We start from the raw sequence: 6,000 nt of genomic DNA on the forward strand, positions 1-6,000 counted from the left end.
TTCTTTGGTAACTATGAGGTCACCTGGGGAGGGGCGGTCTTTAGAATACATGATCTAGAGCAGCTTTGCTACCCAGATTACAGAATGCTATAAATACTTGACGCTTCCATTGCACTTAAAGTGGAGTTATTGATCTGAAATTCAAAAGGAGCTCCAGGTCCTTTAAAACTACAGAAATTAGGAACACAAGATATCACTCAGCTTCCCATCACCGTGTATCATCGTGGTCGCGTGTCACTTGCACTGTTCCATCCCACCTCTCCTGATAGTGCTGCACGGTTAATCCACACACTTACTCAGTGTACGCTCAGTGTGCGAGACAGGACTGGTGCCTGGGGCCCATTGGGAAACAGTCAGACCTCCTGTCTGGCTTTGCGAAGCTTTGTAGTTAGGAGAGCACATTTACTAGGCTTCAGAGCCTGCAGGCAAGGCCGGCATTCTCACCAAGTCCATCCTTTTTGATCTTCTACCCACTTCACAGACACACGATGGGGCTGGCCAGGAGAGTAGGTCTAAAGAATAAAGCAAGTTCTTTGGTTGGATCATCAACTTTGGATAAAAGAGATAGATTTGGGATCAGCAGGGCAAAAAGCAATTGGGAAAGGTGGAAGTCCTAAACACCAGAACCTTGAATCCAGTGATGGCAAACAAACCTTACTATCACTTGGGAGGCAGAAGCGGGAGGATGGTCTTAAGTTTGAGGCCAGCCTAGACTGTCACAAGACCTTGTCTCAAAACAAAAGAAAGAAAAAAAGGAAAGAATGAAAGAAAGAAAGAAAGAAAGAAAGAGAAAAGAGAAAAGAGAAAAGGAGAGAGAGAGGAAGAGAGGGAGGGAGGGAGAGAAAGGGAAGGAGGGACGGAGGGAAGGAGGGAGGGAGGGAGAGAGAGAGAGAGAGAGAGAGAGAGAGAGAGAGAGAAGAGAAGAGAAGGAAAGAAAGGTAAAGAAAGATGGGCCAGTGAGCAGTTTAGTAGGTAGATCCACTGCCATTCACAGCTGACAACCTGAGTTTTATTCCTGGAACCTACACCTGTGTAGGTAGGGGAGGAACAGCTCCCAAGATTTGTCCTCTGACCTCTACGTGCTATGATATGTATGCACCCCATAGTTCCATAGTTTACAAACACACAATAATAATAAATTAAAAGAATAGAAACAGGAGAGAGAGGGGAGAGACAGAGACAGAGAGAAACAGAGAGAGAGACAGAGATCCAAGACATAGGGTTTTCTTGATTTGGACTTCAAGAGAGGTGACATCACTTTCAGTCCCTGTATCACCTGCATGAAAACTAATCTGATCTAATGAAGATATCTAAATAAAACACATGTTTAGATTATCCAGCATCAAATACAACTGTAGAATTATATTGGCTTAGAAAGTTTGGGTCATTTATTTTAATTAATTGATTTAAAAAGCCCACATTTATCAGAATTTCGGGTTAAAGAGAAATGTGGGGAAAAGTCATTTTCTTCCAAGTTTCCAGAAGTTTGTCTAATGTGAAAGTAAATATTTTGATCATGACAAGAGAAATTATAAACTATTGACAAATGTACTTAGACAGAGAAGCCACTGGCCCTGCGTGGAAGCATAAGGGGACCAGATGGAAAGAGGCAGGGCCAAAGGAGGGTGACTGTGAGCTGTAAAAAACGATCCCATCGAGATTCAAATGGCTGCTCAGACAGGGACAGCAGAGATGGCGGCCCCACTTCGGAATCTTCCGAGGACTCCCCACTTGCAGCTTACACTCCCCCACCTGCCCACTGTGCCCCCTGTGCCTGGCAGCCTGATGGGCACACAATGAGACCAGAACATAAAAGACTCACGGGAACGTGCCATGGGATATAAGAGTGCGAGGAAACTCCAGTTGAGGGCACTGGCCCCTGAGAGCATAGAACGGTCCTCTGGGAACTGGGGCAGAACCATCTATTCACTGTGCTACCAAGAGCCTACATCTGGGAGGAGCTGGCCTGCTCCCCTCAGGGCCACTCTCCCCTTGCTGACCCAAGTTTTCTATAGCTCAGCTGTCTGTGACTTACTCAAGCAGCACAGCCCTTAGGGTCACATGACTGTCTGAGTTCAGGAGGTCAGACATTCAAGGCCAAGGTGTGTGGGCAGGGTTGGTTTCTGCTGAGGCCTCTAACCTTGTCTTCACGATGGCTATCTTCTTTTGTCAATACATGACATGTCCTCTGCATATATACTCCTGTCTCTTCGTATGCCTAAATTTCATATTTCAGACTCCATTTAGATTGGGTTTGGAACATTCTAGTTATCCTGTCCTAATACAATCATTTCTTCAGTTTGGATCTACAAATACATTTGCTTCCTGAGGTCCTGGTATCTTTGAGTACAAAATTCAGCCCAGATCACTGTCTTAGAAGCTGTTTCCAAACAAGACAGGAGGAGCTCACAGCAGGTAGGACAGCCCAAGTTCAAATCCTCCCTCTATCATCTACTAGATTTGCTTTCTGTAGCAAGTGACTTAGCTTACCTGGCACTGTTTTCTTGCTCCTATCAGGACTGCTCAGTTTCTGCATGAGATCACTTCTGGCACATGGGAAACACTTGGCATTGGCATTGTGCTTTGCAGTTGGTTTCCAAGTCTCATTCTTTCTCCATGACCTTTGTTGGGGTCTGTGTCCCAGAGTTCCTCTCCACGCAATGCCTACATTCCTCAGCAACATACTGATGTGGATAACGTTTCACTGGATCTGAGGTAGATAAGATGGAGGCCTCACCCTTGAGCTCTCACTGTCAGTGGTAGGCAATCAAGGCGAGGTACTCACAAACCCTAGTATGCTGGGTTCTGCTTGCTTTGGCTCAGAGGTATCCCTGAAAGACTGTGTACTAAGGCTTGGTCACCAGTTGATAGATTTAAGAAATGGGCTTATTTAGAGAAAATAGGTGCTCAGAGAGACGTCATCAAGAATCTATCTGTCCCTGGTCCCTTCCTCTTCTGGTTTGCTTCCTGGCTGCTTGAGATGAGCATCTGTGTTCTGCCATGACATTCTACCTTAGCCGACCAATAAACCTGTGTGATTTCTGTCATGCAGGGCTATGGGGAAGTCAGCTCAGAAGCTTGGCATAGATGTGGTGAGAGCCCGAAAAATCTGAAGAGGGAGAGGAGGGAGGGGAAAAGGCAAGAGGAAGTGAAGAAGTGATGGGAAGCCTTCTGCCAAATTAATCACATGGGTTGGTTTAATGCGTGAACAGAGGTCACCTTTTTGTGTGAAGGAAGGCAAATAGTTTTAAACTCTGTACTTTCTTTTATCAGCCACTCTACACAGAACAAATTGTCTGTAAGTACCATGTACACATACACATGCACACACACATACATGGACTCACTCAGCACAAATACATACATAGCTTAGACACAGAGAAGAAGAGGACAGAGGCAGAGAGAGTCATTTAGCTAGGCTGACCTTGAACTTCATGTATAACAGAGGATGATCTTGAACTCCTGACACTTCTACTTCCACCTCCCAAGTGCTGAGACTACAGCCACCTTGCCCATCGTGCGAGCATTGTATTTATAATCTTCCCCTGCTCTCTACTAGAGTAGACTGCAGTTTTCTTAGACCCCGTGGACCCGCCTTTCTTCTTGGAGTGGTCTCTTCCCTGATTTCCAGGGTAGCAGGCCTCTGTCTTCCTCCCTTGCGTGGTATCATCTTTGTTTCTCATGCGGTCACATCCATGGCTATGTTTTCACTTGTTCTGTGTCTTGGCTGGTACCCTCAGGCCTTCATTTCAGGCATACTCATGTGACTCCCAACTGAAGTATCTCCTTGTACCTGTTGACCTGACTTAATTCTTGACCTCATTCCTCACATGATCACAGGCACTTACAACAAAAGGCATCCAAAGATGAGCCCTCTGTGGTCACCCCCTTTATTCTGTATGGTATAGACTTGTCTTAATGAGTAACATGGTCACCCATCTTCACACATAAGCCAGAGACCTAGCCAGGTCCATTAATCTATGTGCCCTGAAATTTTTCTCCTCTCAAATCCCACTATAGTCATATGAATCCTGTTTCCTTCCCCTCCAGGACAACTCACTGCACTGCTCTTCCAAATGGCTTCTCGCTTCAGTTTACACCCCATCATCCTGCCAGCTACCGTACCATAGCCAGAGGGAAGACCATGCCATGGCCTCTTCAGTACATAGGTGTGCAATGACGGCTTCCTATTGTTCTGATCTCAGCCTTCATTCATGTGTTACCAGAGGGTCCTCGTCTGCCATCCAGATGGCCTGCTTTAGTTCTTTAGATGTCTTCCTCCGTACATGGCACCCTAAATGTTTTCTTTGATCCACTGTCACCTGGCACACTCCTACTTGGTCACTACCCTCTTCTCAACTAGATCAATTCCCCCTCCCCAACTTAAGGCATCCAGGGGACTTTCACAAAGTCCTGGTTCATTATTTGCTCGTGAGATTCCCTGATTATTCTCCTCTGAAATCATAAGCCTCGTGGAGATGAGACTGGACACTGACTGTCGAACCTTCAGTCAATTTAGTGACTGTTCCACACAGTGGTGGTATTAAAAGGACTTTCTTGCCTAGTAGTTATCATTCAACACAGCACATAGTAGGTCTTTCACAAATGTTGCTGAAGGGTTAACCGAATAGATGGTTTCCGAAGATTTTTATTCCTCTTATAACCCTTGTAGGAAACTATGGAAAATGAAAAACTACTCTCTTTTTAAAAGGCAATTTTATTCAAGTGTTCACATGGCAAGAAACACTGGAGTAGAGCAGACACAATTCAAATCATTACGTCTTCTCCCCCTGGGAGTTTAACTGACAGAGGCATGCAAAAAGAGTACAATTCTGACCCCTGTAAGTCCCCAGAACTGACCCCAGTGGACACTGTGACCCTGGACTCTCTCAGGCATGAGTAATCTAATTTGGAAAACATAATTTTGTGAACTGGCTGTGCTTTTCTGTTTTCTTTCTTTCTTTCTTTCTTTCTTTCTTTCTTTCTTTCTTTCTTTTTTTTTCTTCCCCATATTTTCCAGAATTCCAAGTATTCTGTCTGAGTCATTCCTAGGTGTTAGGTCACTTTCTTCCACATCTATCTGCCAATGCTGATCTCCAAATGCAATGGGTGTTGATTCTGGGTCACTTGGGGGGTCCTTCAGGGTGGGGGGGTTCAACAGTACAGGGAGCTGTATGTTAGAAGCTGTAGAATCTTCTCTGCTGGAGGGAAGGGACTATCTTTTAAATATGGACAGCATTCAGTTTCTCGGGGTTAGGCTAACAATTTTGTGGAGGGGGAGAAGCTTGACTGAATGAGTTCCCCAGGTCTCCTGCATTATGACACCACGATCCTGTGGATGTCTGCCAGAAGGACAGGTGTAGAACCCTGTGGAATCCCTGAGTTGTCTTCTCCTGGGGCTGAGATTAAACAGAAAATGGAATAGATCGTAGTGATGGATGCCTGACTCTGTGCTTTGGAATAGTAACTACTCTTAGGGTTTTGTCACCTTGGCAACAAGAAAAACCCAATATGGGGAACTTGGAGAGCTTATGCTACTGACTAAAAATTCATCTCGGTTCAGCTTTGTGGTGGGAGGCGATGCAAGTGGCATTCTCTCTGTAAGTCTCAGAACGCTGTCAGATGCCATGCTAAGAGACTTCAGAAACCAACAGCGCAGAAAATGAGGAGGTCCAGAGAAACCACCCGCTTTTAGCGAAACTATGGCAATGTAGGTCAACAAGTTATGGAAAGTTCTAGATTGTTTTGTACATTTGTGAATGCCAGGATGATTTGTGAGGGAAATAGAAAGTTAAACATCTGTCCATTTGGTTTATATGATGCCAAACACTGAGATATTTGAAACCATTAAAATGTTTGGCATTGTACAGACATTTCTGGATGAATAATTATGTGCTTTCAAAATCTCTATTTTGGCGCCAAATAAATAATTTTTGCAACTTTTCTTTATTGAGTGTAACTGGAATTTACATTGTAAATCCAGATAACCTTTAAAAATAG

This window comes from Alexandromys fortis, unplaced genomic scaffold (assembly GCF_014885135.2).
Source record: "Alexandromys fortis isolate MF-2015 unplaced genomic scaffold, M_Fortis_MF-2015_v1.1 scaffold_75, whole genome shotgun sequence".
Classification (NCBI taxonomy): domain Eukaryota; kingdom Metazoa; phylum Chordata; class Mammalia; order Rodentia; family Cricetidae; genus Alexandromys; species Alexandromys fortis.